Consider the following 15,978-nt stretch of genomic DNA (forward strand, 5'->3'; position numbering starts at 1 on the left):
ATTTGACAGATGAACTATGTCCAGCGTGAGGCAGAGTTAAAACCCTTTCCTTGGCTCAGGAACTTCAGGCTGGGGCCTGTGTCTGCTCTCCCTATATCCCTGTCCTCTAGCAGATACCTCTCTGCTAACATGCTGAGTGTCCTCGGTAAATTACTCAATCTCTCTGTCTCCGTCTTCTAACCTCCACAATAAAGCCCCTCGTAGTTTTAACTATCTTTTTCACTGTGCCCCAGTGAGCAGGAGTTTGGAACTTAATTGCTGATGGAAAGGCAATATTTGGATGGCTAAACACGCTTTCCAAGCTATCTTGCTGATTTTCCTCTCATTCCTGGAGATAACTCATCTTTTTGTAAGTGTTTCTTTGAGTCTGTGGATTGCTCTTAACGCTCTTGTAGGTCCTGCCTTCATTTGGGAACAGGGGCAGGCGGAAAGAAAAGGAAGTGTATTGCAACTACCAATATCTTCCTCTAGGAGGAGCTGCGCAGCCCAGATGAGAGTGACACGCACCAACTCCAGCTCCTCGCCGGGAAGACTTCATCCCAGCAACTCGGAACGCTTGGCCGGGGCGGCACTCGGTCTCTCCGCAGCAGTTCTCGAACTGGCCTCCTTGAACGTCGGTTTCCCCTTCGCTTCTGCAGCCTGGATCTGGGGGGCGGCGGGCCAGGCCCGGCGTGACCGCTGGTGAACGGTGGCCGCCTTTTCCCACCCCTGCTCTCCCATCCTCCCTTCCCGTTTTACCCCGCCCCCTCTCTCCTCCCCAAGCCTGACAGCCCACGAGCTGCCAAGCAGGGCGCAGCCATGGGAAGAGGAGGAGGGCTAGGGAGCGGCGGCGGCGGCGGCGGCAGCGGCAGCGGCGGCTGCTACAGTGGCGGTGGCGGCGGCGGCTGCTGCTGAGCCCGGGCGGCGGCGGGGACCCCGGGCTGAGGCCACGCGGGCCGGAGGCCCCAGCACCATTGGCCCCAGCGCAGACGCGAACCCGCGCTCTCTCTCCAGAGGCGAAGTTCGGAGGTACTGGAGTGGGGCTCCGGGAGTCTGGCTTTATTTTCCTCCTGTTGTGCCAGGGGGCCTGAGAGTGAACCCTGGGACTCTAGTTGTTTATGAAAATGGGAGGATCTGTCTTATATATTTACATGGATGATTTTTTATTTCGGATGACTTGGCTGTGCTCCCCTCCTCCTTGCGAAGAAGTTGTTTTCTGCTGGTGGGTTGTTGTAACCCAATCGAGTGTGTGTGTGTGTGTGTGTGTGTGTGTGTGTGTGTGTGTGTCTGGAAGTTGGTGGAGGCGGCAGGGAGTTGCGGGCGACAGACGAACCATCCCACTCTGGCGTCTGCTCTGGCCCGCGAGTAGGGTGCGTGGAGGGGTTTACTCCGGAGATAGTTTTGTTAAAGTCATAAAAGTTTTGCTAGTGTGTTTCTGTTTGCCATCATCTGCCTGGCTGAGGCAGAGCTGCCGAGGCTGCTGCTGCTGCGCGGGGAAGGATCTCCGGCAGCGAGACTGGAGAGACTGGGAAGGTCGAGCTGTGCGCGTGAACACGGCGCGCAGAGCGCGCAGTCTTTTGCGCGTTTGTGCGGGCTGCAGCCGCACATTGGCACCGGTGGAACTGGGGTCAGTAGAGTGACGGCCACCAGTCCGCATGAATTGGCGTAAGTGGAAATTGTGGCGAGCCGTCCTCCCCGAGCCTCCCCGAGCCGTCCTCCCCGAGCCTCTACAACTAGTGGTTGTAAAATCAACCAGGCTTAAAGTTTTGACAGAACTGCCAGAGGTGCGGGTCAATGGGGTGGCCGCGTGTCTAGGGAGAGGGCGCTGGCGGCACAGAGGGTGCGGGTCAGGGTCACCCACTTGCGAGTGCGTGGGGAAGTCTATTTGGGGCGAATGCTTTACATATAGCCGGAGGAGATGCCTGCTGAGACCGAGCTGCGGGGGTTCTCGGTCTGGCGTGGACTGTGTGTCCTGAATGAGTGTAAGTGTGCGCTGTTTGCGCGCGCGCGAGTGTGCGCCTGGGGAGGCGTGTCGGCGCCTGAGCCAGTCGGGTGTGCAGGGTGGAAGAGGCCACAGAGGTGCCGCCTGCCTGTTTGTGCAGCCAGGAGACCTTGGAAGGGACAGAGAAAGGTAACGGGAGGCCAAAGTGTTGGGAAGTCAGAGTAGTTTCTGCATAGGATTAAGTATTAAGGGCTTTAAAATAACTAAACCCATTGCCCTGAGTGACTGAGGACTGGAAGTGAGGGTTTGGGGAGTTCTCAGGAGAACTGCATGGGAGGGCGTTTGGGAGGTCTAAGAGATGTGTAATATGTGTGAGTACAGAACTTCGGAGACAGACACAGGTTGGAGCTATGAATTTGAGATTTTCAGGGTGCTGCTGTCCACAGTCCAGGGACTGGCTGGTTTCAGAGGTGTTCAGGCTCCCTGGTGTGTGTGCCTGGGAAGACACTCATCTTTTCTCCCAGACATGGGATATTGTGGCAGCTCAGGTTCTGTTTCCTGAGCAACTGGTGTTCCAGGCTGGTTTCCACCTGAATCACCCTAGAAGTATCTTTTTTCTGATGATAAATGTTGAAACATTTCCAGAAATTAAAATGCTGGATAGAAACAAAATTGATGCAGCAGATAGGATTGTTAGTGATTGGGAGCTCTTTTTCCCTTTGAGAAAAGCAAAGCTTCGTGTTCCCAGATTAGATTTCAAGGAGTCTTCAGTTATTTACAGCTTCCCTTCAGATGGGCCTTTGGATGGAGCTGGAAGGATGTGTTTTGGCCTAGAGACCTTTGGAAGACATCATGTGTAGCTTAAAGGGGTTGTCCCATCTGTCATCATCTTCTTCCACCCTTGTAAACTTTTGTTTTGCATTAATCTAAGGAAAGTTGGTGAGTCAACATTTAGCTTTTTGTTGTTGTTGTTGTTGGAGTAAATATATCACAGTGAAATTATAGTTGTGGTCTCCTGAAGGCCATGCAAACCAACACTTAATGGGCAAAGGTGTGAAATGAAAGTCTATAAATGCAATGACAAAGTGACGAGATGAATGCATTCTTTTTTCAAAATGAACATAACTGTGCTCACAAAAATTTATTCTAGCCAGGATTGGGCCCATGTTTTTTATCATTAGTTTTTAAACAGCAGACTCCACATCATAAACCACTTTAAAATGGATACTAGAGGCCTATGCTATCTCTGGCGCCTGCTTAAACAGATGTTTACAGTGCTTGGTAACCTATGGGATTGTCATGTTGAGTATCTTGTTAGCTCAGGACATAATGTTTATAGCATAATATAATAAATGGAGCCACAGTTGCAGCATGCTTCTTCCAAGTGCATGAAGCAAATCTTGCATCAGGGAAACAAATTCTGCAGTTGGTCCAATTTGGCTAGCCTTCTTTGGGTATCTCCTGGTAAGCACTGTTAATGTAAAGATAAATGTGAGTAACACGGTGAGAAAGTAGGACAGTAAATTGTTTAGCTTAGTGAAAAAAAGCATGGATTATGCTTTTTAAATCTGCTAACCTGAAGATTACACTTCTCAGGTTATACCACTGGTAAATTGCACAACTATGAGAATTTGGTTTGCTTTTAAAGAACAATTTTTAAGAAGTATGTCAATAATGAAAATAACATATTTCTTAATGTGTTTACATGTGTCCATACAAGCCAATACTTTTTCTTCTTTAAAAAGAACCCTATAATTTCTGTGGTAATGATTTAAATGTTATGAGCATTCAAATCACCTAATCACCTTTTCAATCTTCAATTGATAAGAATCGAAGTCTGGTAAGACTGGAGTCATCCCTCAGCCAATTGTGTAAACAAGACAGTACAGAATGTCTTTCTGGCAAGTAATTTTTTTCAACCTGAAACAGATAATATAAATAATATGTCCCATAAAAGAATTACTTAGGATGATAATTACTTTAGAGGTAATTATCTGGTGCATGAACCTCCATCTGTGAAAATGGTCTAATCTATCTCTTCTTGGAAATAATCAGTTGGAAATCTCCCTTTTTCATTGTTCAGTCCATTCTAGGAAAGATTGATTTCTAGAAAGTTCTGCCTTATACTGAATCAACATTTTCTTCCATCCACTTGCCTGTCCTTCAGGAGCTGACCACAATGAATCTAGTCTCTTTTCCCTGTGTTTACCATACTTGAAAACAAACATTATGCTCCTTGCTGAATCCCCTTTTGCCTACTTTTGTAGCAGTTTTTCACCCACTGTAGGGTTCCACCCTCCTCTGCCTTGAACCATATGCCCTTGATTCTACATTCTCATTGTATTAGTCTGTTCTCATGCTGCTAATAAAGACATACGTGAGACTGTGTAATTTATAAAGAAAAAGAGGTTTAATGGACTCACAGTTCCACATGGCTGGGGAGGCCTCACAATCATTTCCGAAGGTGAAGGAGGAGCAAAGGCATGTCTTACATGACAGCAGGCAAGAAAGCAAGTGCTTTCTATAAAGGGAACTGCCCTTTATAGAACCATCAGATCTCATTAGACTTATTCACTATCATGAGAACAACATGGGAAAAACCCACTTCCATGATTTAATTAACTCCTACTGGGTCCCTTCCACCACATATGGGAATTATGGGAACTACAGTTGAAGATGACATTTGGGTGAAGACAAAGCCAAACCATATCGTTCCACTCCTACCCCCTCCTAAATCTCATGTTTTCTCATTTCAAAAGCAATCATGCTTTCCCAACAGTCCCCCAAAGTCTTAACTCATTTCAGCATTAGCTCAAAAATCCACAGTCCAAAGTCTCACCTGAACCAAGGCAAGTCTCTTCCACCTATGAGCCAGTAAAATCAAAAGCAAGTTAGTTACTTTCTAAATACAATGGAGGTACAGGCATTGTGTAAATATGCCTATTCCAAATGGGAGAAATTGGCCCAAACAGAGGGGCTATAGGTGCAAGTCCAAAGTCTAATAGGGCAGTCATCAAACCTTAAAGTTCCGAAATGATCTCCTTTGACTTCATGTCTCACATCCAGGTCACACTGATGCAAAATGTGGGCTCCCATGACCTTGCACAGCTCCGCCTCTGTGGCTTTGCAGGATACAACTTCTCTCCTGGCTGTTTTCATAGCTGGCGTTGATGGTGGCTTTTCCAGGCACATGGTGCTAGCTGTTAGTGGATCTACCATTCTGAGGGCTGGGGGATGGTGGCCCTCTTCTCATAGCTCTACTAGGCAGTAACCCAGTGGGGACTCTGTGTAGAGGATCCAACTCCACATTTCTTTTCCACATTGCCCTAGCAGGGGTTCTTTATGAGGGCTCTGCCCCTGCAGCACAACTCTGCCTGGACATCCAGGCATTTCCTTACATCCTCTGAAATCTAGGTGGAAGTTCCCAAACCTCAATTCTTGTCTTCTGTGCACCTGCAGGACCAACACCACGTGGAAGCTGCCAAATCTTCGGGCTTTCACCCTCTTCAGTCGTGGCCTGAGCTGTACCTTGGCCCCTTTTAGACATGGCTGGAGGGGCTGGGACACAGGGCACCAAGTCCCTAGGCTGCACCTAACAGGCCCAGAAAACCATGTTTCCTCTAGGCCTCCGGACCTGTGATGGGAGGGACTGCCATAAAGACCTCTGACATGTTCTGGAGACATTTTCCCTATTGTGTTGGTGACCAACATTTGGCTTCTCATTACTTATGTAAATTTCTGCAGCAGTCTTGAATTTCTCCCCAGAAAATGGGTTTTTCTTTCCTATGGCATCATCAGCCTGCAAATTTTCCAAACTTTTATGCTCTTTTCACCTCGTGAATGCTTTGCTGCTTAGAAATTTCTTCTGCCAGATACCCTAATTAATCTCTCTCAAGTTTAAAGTTCCACAGATCTCTAGGGCGGGGGCAAAATGCCTCCAGTCTCTTTGCTAAAGCATTAACAAGAGTCACCTTTGCTCCAGTTCCCAACAAGTTCCTCACCTTGATCTGAGACCACATCAGCCTAGACTTTATTGTCCATATCACTATAAGCATTTTGGTCAAAGCCATTCAACAAATCTCTAGGAAGTTCCAAACTTTCCCACATCTTCCTGTTTTCTGAGCCATTCAAGTCTCTAGAAAGTTCCAAACTTTCCCACATTTTCCTGTCTTCTTTTGAGCTCTCCAAACTGTTCAAACCTCTGCCTGTAACCCAGTTCTAAAGTTGCTTCCACATTTTGGGGTATCTTTACAGCAGCACCCAGTCTACCATTACCAATTTACTGTATTAGCCGATTCTCATGCTTCTAATAAAGACATACCCAAGACTGGGTAATTTATAAAGAAAATTAGGTTTAATGGACTCACAGTTCCACGTGGCTGGGAGGCCTCTCAATCATGGCAGAAGGTGAACGAGGAATAATGCACTCTCACGTGGCGGCAGACAATAAAGCATGTGCCAGGGAACTGCCCTTTATAAAACCATCAGATCTCATGAGACTTAATCACTATGGCAAGAACAGCATGGGAAAAACTCGCCCTCATGATTCAATTACCTCCCACTGGGTTCCTCCCATGACATATGGGGATTATGGGAGCTACAATTCAAGATGAGATTGGGGTGGGGACACAGCAAAACCATATCACTGACCATCCCTCCTAATGTGTGTTTTCTAAACCGAAGATTTAGAATTCGTAGTTCTGAACATTCTATATCTATTAAGACAGTTTAATATTAATGAAATTCTTTAGCCATTTCATTACACTCTTGATTAATTTCATACCTATAAACAAAATAACTTGTTCTTTTCAGATTATTAATCATCCATCGTCAAAGCATTTTTATAATAGCTTCAAAACATTTTTTCATGCCTGAAGGTACTATAAATTTATGGAAAGTATAATACTGTGTGGGTAAATAAAATTCTATATGCAGTGCAAATAGAGCCTTAATTTCTCCCTATCAGGGAATATCAACCCCAAAATACCGGAAGTAGAATGTTCCAAAGATAAACAAGTTGAAGCTACATGTTATAGACAGGTAGGGACTATGATGTGTTTTTTTCATAGGCCTCATTGTGTCTGCTTCCATGAACATGAATCAGTACTAGCAATCAGGCATGTATTGAAGACTTGTTCTGCCGAAGTCCCAGAGAGTATGCCTTCTGGCCTTAAATGAAGTGAAAGTACATCAAATAAAGATACTTCCTTGGGCAACTGGGATTTAAGATGTATATGCAGGACATGACTAAGTCAACCATCTACTTTTTCTCAGGAAGTAAATGGCTTGCCAATGCCACAGGAAAGTCTAAAGCGTTCACACTCCATAAGCGTGTCCCATGTCCTGTTGTGTGTCTGGACAGGAGCTGGACAAAGGCCCTGTTACTACTTCTAGCTTACCAAGTCTTAGCTGCCTTGGAGGAAGACAGCGAATCTGGCTTATCCAGAGGAGAGGCCTGAACTGTGAATGGGGTACCTACCTGGTGTGACTGATTTCTCTTTTATGTATCTGTCTTGGGCTTCCAGCTAAATTGTGAATTCACCTTGCATTGTCTTCCTACACACACACACAAACATTTATGGTGGATGTTGAAGACAATGTCAGTTTTTCAGCAAGTCTGAATGTGAAACAAATGACTATGTTTCTTGGTGCAATGGGGTGTGAGGATGAGAGACAGGAAACCAACCTGTGATATAAACTGACATCTGAGCCTACCAAAAGCCCTTTGAGAGACCTTTGATCAAGACAAAGGGACAATCATAGCCTTGTGCACTTAGATGAAATTGTCCATGCTATTCCTGTGTGTGTGTGTGTGCGTGTGTGTGTATGTGTGTGTTTCTTCACTTTATCCCCAGCATTATGGTCTCAATTCATATACATTTGCTTTTTTCTTTATTCTATTCTGATATAAAGGAAAGAAATAATCAATGATTCATTTCCTTTTTTTAACATTTCAAAAATTTATTTCATTATTCCCTACCTCCCAGTCCTCACCCCCCAAAATTACAATTACGATAGACCCATTGGCAAGTACTTGGACATGCAATTTTCAAACCAAAGGTTTACTTTGCTATAAGAAACATCTAAGTTAGGATGTTATAATATGAAATAATAGCAAATTAGATGTCAAGAAACCTGGGTCCTCTCCAAGCTCTGCCTTTAATGGGCTTTGCATTTTTTTGCAAACTATTTAACCTTCCTGGGCTTCATATTTCTTATATGTTAAAAACAAACAAGCAAAAAGGAGGAGTAAACAAAATGACCCCTTAGAATTCTCTTCAGGGTTATGGTTTGAATGCATTTAATTATCGAATTTCTCTCTTCTTTTAAATGTAAGCATCAAGAAAATATTTGCCTATTTTATTCTCTCATCATTAATTTTTAATCAATTAAATAAAGTAGATAAAAATTTTATCAAAACCATGTTTCTTGCTTTCATTCTAAAACAATGCAACTCACCACTATCTGATTCAGAAAGTCTTTCTGAAATAGTGTTTTTTTCTTTTGTTGTTGTTTTTTCTTTGTGCTAAAGAAAATTCATTGATGAGTACCAAGTTCTTAAAAGAAGGATGGAAAAGTCATTGTTGTTTAGTCTCAACTTCTTTCTTCAGTGCTTCCTCCTACCTCTTAAATAGGCAAATAAAGCCTTAGGCCAGGCACTAATTTTGCTTAGTAATGATTCATAAGAAGGTAGTGATTTTGTCAGAAATTGCTGGGCTGCATGCTTTTAATCAGCGTCTAAACTTACCTTGAAATACTCCATTCCAAAATCAGCAGATAATTTCTTCTAGAGAGTCTTTCAAACTCTAGTGTCAAACAGATGTGTTTACTGTTTTGATTAGGGCTTATTTCTTTTGTTGTTGATAAGACTTCAGCCAGTTTTCTTTAGACTAATATTATTATATTCCCAATGAATTATACTCTTAGGTTGTGAATTTGTTTAAAGATAAATCTATCTCCAGCTGGCTGGCTTCCAAGTAAAAAGGGTATCCTAGGGAAGAAGTGCACTTCACAGGGATTCAGTACAGGTGTAGAGAATTCCCTGATAGAGAATTGGAACACATCAAGAGTTTGCAAATTGAAAAGGTACTTTTATGTGCTTATCCATGGTGGACAACCCGTGTCCTAGGGAAGAAGCGCATTTCACAGGGATTCAGCACAGGTGTAGAGAATTCCCTGATAGGGAACTGGAACACATCACGATTTTGCAAACTGAACAAGTACTTTTATGTACTTATCCATGGTTGACAACCTACTGTGCTAGACATTTGCTGTAGTAACTCCTTGATTTTTTCCTCAGTTGTTTATAAAATTAAACAGTTGAAGTAGCCTATTGAAAACTCTTAAAAGAGGCCTCTCTTATATTCCTTTAGAATACAGTATATTAAACAAGTGATAAAGTCCAAAGAAAAATCCTTATTCTTTTCTTGCTTTAAAAAATGCACTTTATTGTATTAAGCATTATATCTATCTTTTAAAACTTTGAATTGCCATATCAATGAAAGTAGAGTGTTATCATTACAAAACAGAATCGCAGACAGTGCTTATTGAAAGAAAAGATACATAATTGATGCTGTAAATGCTCATCTTGAATTTGATGATGGCTGGTGGGAAACCTCAGTCGGACATTCAATTTTGATTGCCATTGGTAAGAAAGGCAGCCTTTGTTCTTTGTCATTATGTGGCACATGATCCTAATTCACCCTATCAGCTGCTTCTCTGCACACTTTCAAGCTATGTGATTGTTATACTAGAAAGCATCTAAATTGGCCAAACTAATGAAGACTAATCTGACAAAGCACGTGTGAATGATAAATTGTGAAAAGACCCTGAAAATAGAGCCTCTTCAGTGGCTTCTTCCCCTAAGGGTAGAAGATACCAGAATCCCTGGGCAAGATGAAATAGATAAAGGAACGACATCATTTTTATACCCAGCAAATCAGAAATATTAAAGAAAGAGAAGCAAGAATGAAGAACTACTACTTTCATAGTTCATTCTTGCAGTGTAGCACCTTATTTCCCATAGAGACATTGGCGAAACCATGTTTTGCGTTGCCATAGAATAGGTGTTCAGTAAATATTTTCCAGATGGCCTTAATATGTAGTAAAACAGAGAGAAATACGGAAGCATTGACAAGAAGTTTGTGGATAATTTGAGGGCAAAAGGATGTGGATAGGATCAGGTTCATAATGCAAATTTGCTATTATTCTCCTTAGATTAATGATGTCACCCAAACTTCACGACCTGCTTTCCAAGGTATATGCTGTTCACAGCCTTGGAAACATTTAGAAGTTTTTAATACTTGGAGCAAGATGGATATATGTTTCACATTTTATCTAGGACTTAGTAGGACTTGGGAGACATATCTACTTTGCCAGATCTTAGTATACTTATTACGGAGCATGACATTTTAATTCTCTTTGCTTTTGTCCTATAAAGTTTAGTGTTTTATTTTTCTCAGTGCATATAGGGAGTGAATTATTTATATAATCTGAAAAGTACTTTGAAAACTACTTGGGAAGAGATGTTGAATAAATAAGTTGTTTTTTTTTTTTTAAATTAGCCTACAGGATGTAAGTCTGGCCAGGCTAGTGGTATTTTTGGTATCATTGTGAAAAATCAAAAACAGAACATGCATTTATCAATCCATTAGTGTGTTCTCAGGAATGTGCTAGACACTAGGGAATATAAAAGTAGTATAAAACATGACTCTTGACTTTAGGACCAAGCATTAAAGCCAGAAGGCAACACTATTAATGTAAATTCATGGTGTGATTATGGAACAGTTTATGACTGTACAACTTAATGAAAAGTTCATTACAGACTAAAAATACTACATTTATTTAGAGAGAAGGAAAATCTGTTCAGATTGAAGGATTTGAAGAGTGGCCTTCATGGGCAACATGGCTCCTGAGCCAGGACTTAAGATATGGTTTTTTTTTTTTTTTTTTTGATAGGTTAGAAGGGTTGGAGAGGTTTCATGCAAGGGGTTAGGAACTGAGGACCAGGAGGCGTATCTTGAGCTCACTGGGTTTACTGATAACAGGGAGCAGGCAGAGAGTACCAGGCTGTAGATTTGTTTTCCATTGGAAGCTCTTCCCATTTCTTATTATGGTTGCTGCATGTAGGCTTATCCCTTGGGTAGGGCTATTGGAATGGCCACCCTGAGCCTATTGCTTATTGGATAGTGGTGGCTTCTGTGTGATATTTCAGCACATTTCTCTTTTCTGAACATTATGTAAATTCAATCGTAAAACTACTTTCTTAAACAATGTTCCAAGAGGCCTATTAAAGATGCCAACAATATGACTTCCATTCAAGAATACGATCTTGAATGGGCTTTACAATGGCAGAGCTGACCTGAGATTACCTCCTGTACTCCTGCTCTCAAGCCATATGCTGATGCTGACTGTCCTGGTCCAATAGAGCCATAAGGCCTCATAGAACTTGAGATCATCTACCAGTGGCTTTCAACCAAGCCACTGCCTTTCTGCTAGGTAGTGCATAGGGACATTGGGAAATACAGTTATTACAAGAACTGGAAAGAGTTGTAGGCTTTTGGTGCCTAAAGTCAGAAATGCTAAATTTCTGTGGTGCCAGGGGCAGTCCTATATAAGAAATTATTATGCCACCTCAAATGCCAGTAGATCCCTATTCAAATATTTGAGTCTCATGTCCTCACTTTATTTATAGGTGAGGAAATGGGAGGTCCTGAGAAGTGACACAACTTTCTTCTAGGATTAAACTTCACAGTGTCAGTGACAGATTTATAACTCAATTCTTTTAATTTTCTTTCAAGAGCTCTTGTTGCAGCACCACAGTCCCTCCTATTAACATGGGCTATAACTATGGAATAGCATGTTGTTTATCTCTGTCATTTTTATGGAAGGATGATAGTTAGCTGTGTTAACTATCTGAATGGGTGCAATGTGCATAGAGATAACTGGTACTTGACCAGCAGTTCTTTCCCCTGGGAACACACACAGATTCACCTGTAAATTAGGGTTGGCAGATGCCTGTTGAGATGTCAGCCACAGCCAAAGCTTACAGATAGGCTGACTTTCTGGAAAGGGCATGGAGTAGGCTTTGGATTCACACAAATCTGCTTGTCTGACAGGATTTGAATACAACTCTTCTTATCTTTACTATCTTTGTGACTCTCAACCAATTAAACTCTCTGAGCTTTAGCTGCAAAAGAACAGGTGATGATTCTTATTTCACAAGGAATGAGTCAAAACAGTTCCTGGCACATATTGGGCACTGCAGATATAGAGAATTCCCTACAGTATCTTTTTGAGAGTAAAGACTTGAAACCTTCACTTATAAAAGATCCTCCTGATAACAGTTGCTATTTTTTTCTCCTCCTTTCCCCAAACAACCAAGGGCTTTAATGAGTCCCTGAAGTGTTTATTTTGTTTAAACTGTTGAGATTTCCCTCCTTCAGAAGAGTCCTGCTGGCCAGAGATGAGTTTCTTTTGACTCCTCTGTCAATGTCCCTGTATTATTGTCATATAGTAAAAATGGAAGATTTATCTAGATGGTTATTAGCAGGTTATGAAACTTAGATTTTAAAGTCAAGAATAAAAGCCATTCCTGGGTAGAGATGTTTTTCAGAGAGATTGCTACCTTGCCAGCGATGAGAGAGCCTCCTTAGGTGAGGTGAATACTTTTGGCAAGTTAAAGGATAACACAATATAATTTATTTAAGTAAGTTTTTTATTTGGGACTAATTTCAGGTTTGCAGAAAAGTTGCAAAAATTGTAGAGGTCCTGTATGTTCCTCACCTAGTTTCCTATGTTAACATCCATAATCATGATGTATTTGTCAAAACTAAGAAACCAACATTAGTACAATGCTATTAACTAAAATCCAGACTTCATCCTAACTCCCCCAGGGCTTCCACTCACATCGTTTTTTCTGTTCCAGGATTAAATCCATAAGAGTGCACTGCTTTTGATTTTATGATTTTTTAAATACTGTGCATATACTTTTTTTATTTGGGCCCTCTCACATGTTAAACTAACTGGCCTTTGTAACCAGATAGCAAGTTCTATAACAGAAAATACAATGATGTTGAATCCAGCATCATGCTGGACACAAAGTATGTTCTCTAAACTAATTAAATTTATCACAGCAACAAGAAGAACAAAATTTTACTCAGTGTACATATGTGTAGCTGAGTCCTCATTGGTAAGCTAAGAGGTACTCATAAGAGTGGGATGACTTGGAAAAAATTTGATTTTGAATGTGTGCCCTGAACATTGGTGTAAAGCAGGACCCCCTAAATCAACATTAACTGAGTCTGTACAATGTGCCTAGCATAGTGTGTGCATATCACACTTACTCCTGATAACTGTAAGGCACATAGCCTTGAGTAACTTAGCTGAGGAAATGAGACCAAGGGAAGTTAAGTTACTTGCCCAGGGATTCACAGCTAGTAACAAAACTGAGATTAACACATGTTTTTCTGGCTTCAGAACCTACACTCCTAATGTGGTATTCAATTACTCCCACACTTCTCCACTTGCTTAACCCCTATTCTTGGTGTCCTTTTTCTAGGTATACAGAATTTGAAAACTCTATATTGTCAAACTGCAGCCAACCTGGATACACGGTATATACTTTTTTGTGAGCTGGATTAAGTTTCAGCCTTGAATTTGTGGATTATTTTCAAAACCTACCTAACATCTGTAAAACATGTTATTTTTTAATATGTAGATATCCACGTAAATTGACCACAAAGCTCTTCAGAAGGTCCCATAAACCAATAATTAATAAAATTTTGAGACATGGCTAATAACAGGCACAGAAGCATCTGCAAAGGGCAGGACATTGATATTGTATAATAATTTAAAGTATTTTATTATTGTATAATGTGCCTGAGTTTTGGATAATTGACCTTCATTTCTCAGTCTTTACATAGTTACTGCTTTTTTAAGCATCACATGAGGGATGTGGAATATTCAGTGAAACATTTGACTAATCTTTATATTTTGAGTGGCCCAACTGAAAATTACCCTTGGTTGCCTTGGAACTCTGGGAATGATATTCAAAAGTAGAAATTCTTGCAAATTATTTGAGCTTTGGCTCTGGGAAGATAAACAACATGAATAACTAGGTTAACCAGAGCTGAAATTTCTCTAACCTATAATTCTAAATTCAGAAAAGAATGGGCTTTAGGGTTTTTTGTTTATTTTTGCTTTGATTACAAGTTGTTGGAAGCCTAGAGTTAGTATCTAATAACACAATCTATGTAAAACACAAATTATTGGCTCAGAATGATATCTAATTTCTAAGAAGATACAAGAAGGCAATCACGTAAAAACGTGCTTTTCTTCATAGAAAGAATAAGCTGGGATTGGCCAAAAGGTAATCCCTTTAGAGTCTAATGTTTAGAGCATTGCATATTTTTAAAGAAGATATATTACCTTTTAGAACATACATAAGAAACCATTTTCTTTGCTTATATGGCTACATAAAGTTGTCATGGTTTTAAACTGTGACCTTAGATCCCTTATAGAAGTAATTACAGGCACAATCTGTGAATGAAGATTTGCAAACTATGCTTCACCAAGCCTCAGGGACTATTGGATGTCCAGAGGACAGAGCCATGTTGGATGTCTTATGGGCCTTCAGTCCTGCAAAGCAGTGTGCTTTCATGTTTTATACGCAGCAGTTCTGAGAAAATTTAAGTTGACAAAACAGCCTCTCTTCTTATTATTTTTATTTATTTATTTATTTTGAGATGGAGTATTGCTCTGTCGCCAGTCTGGAGTGCAGTGGCATGATCTTGGCTCACTGCGACCTCTGCCTCCCGGGTTCAAGCGATTCTCCTGCCTCTGCCTCCTGAGTAGGTGGAGCTATAGGTACAGGCCACCATGCCCTGCTAATTTTTGTATTTTTAGTAGATACAGAGTTTCACCATGTTGGCCAGGATGGTCTCGATCTCTTGACCTCGTGATCTGCCTGCCTCAGCCTCCCAAAGTGCTAGGATTACAGGCGTGAGCCACGGCACCTGGTGCACCAGCCTATTTTTATTTTTTAAAGACCTGAGTGCAGTGGTGCAATCTTGGCTCATTGCAACCTCTACCTCCTGGGCTCAAGTGATCTTCTTACCTCAGCCTCCCAATTGGCTGGGACTACAGGTGCATGCCACCACACCCAGCTAATTTTTGTGTGTGTGTGTATATATACACACACATATATATATATAAATAGAGACAGGGTTTAGCCAGGTTGTCCAGGCTGATCTTGAAGTCCTGAGCTCAAGTGATCTGCCCACCTCAGCCTCTCCGAGTTCTGAGATTACAGGTGTGAGGCACCATGCCGAGCCATCCTCTCTTCTAATAAAAAAAAAAAAAAAAAAAAAAAAAAAAAGCAAACAAAAATGCTTAACCCTGGTATATATTTTCTTATATTACATAAGCTACTCTTCTGACTGCCTCTCTTTAGAAATTCCTCTGATTTCTAGAGAAAAAAATCACATTAGCTTTCTGGTTTCTAAATTCAGGCTTACTTTTGTAACTGCTAGATTATAAACTCTTAGAGGGCAAAGGGCTTTGTATTCTCTACTTGTGTACACTCAGTTAGTTTGCTTAAGCAGTTACTTCTGTGTAAGCAACATTAATGAAGTGCTTACTATGATCAAGGGCTATACCAAGTCCTTTTTTATATTGTTTAATCCCACACAAAACCCATGATCGACCTAATTCTACACTTGGTGAAACTATGATGTAGGGAGGTTAAATAATTTGTTCAAGGACCCACAGCTGGTAAGTCGCACAGTTTATTCAAACCCAGATCTTCCTAATTGCAAATGTGTCCAACTCCCATGCTTCTAACCACTGCCTATGTGGTAGTTCTTTGATATTCCTCCCTCTAAGAAGTGGAGTTTAATTCCCCCCCTCCATTGAATGTGGGCCGAACTCAGGTGACTCATTTCTGTTAAGTGGAGTAAAGTGGAAGTGAAAATGTGTGGCTTTAGCGACTAGGTCATTCAAAGACATTCAAAGTGGTTTCTGTCTTGGTTGTTCTGTCTCATACCTATTGGGCATTT

General features: G+C 41.4%; 1 protein-coding gene across 2 annotated transcripts in view; it reads left to right on the top strand.

Annotated features, from left to right (window-relative positions):
- The first annotated feature begins 488 nt into the window (after nucleotides 1-488).
- Nucleotides 489-15,978, top strand: part of GHR (growth hormone receptor) — a 313,850-nt gene continuing 298,360 nt past the window's right edge. For both annotated transcript variants that reach the window (XM_015139960.3, XM_028849121.2), the window contains exon 1: nucleotides 489-1,008. The gene's annotated coding sequence lies outside the window, so the exon portion shown is untranslated. The remainder of the gene's footprint in view (nucleotides 1,009-15,978) is intronic.

The sequence above is a fragment of the Macaca mulatta genome, chromosome 6, assembly GCF_049350105.2.
Source record: "Macaca mulatta isolate MMU2019108-1 chromosome 6, T2T-MMU8v2.0, whole genome shotgun sequence".
NCBI lineage: Eukaryota > Metazoa > Chordata > Mammalia > Primates > Cercopithecidae > Macaca > Macaca mulatta.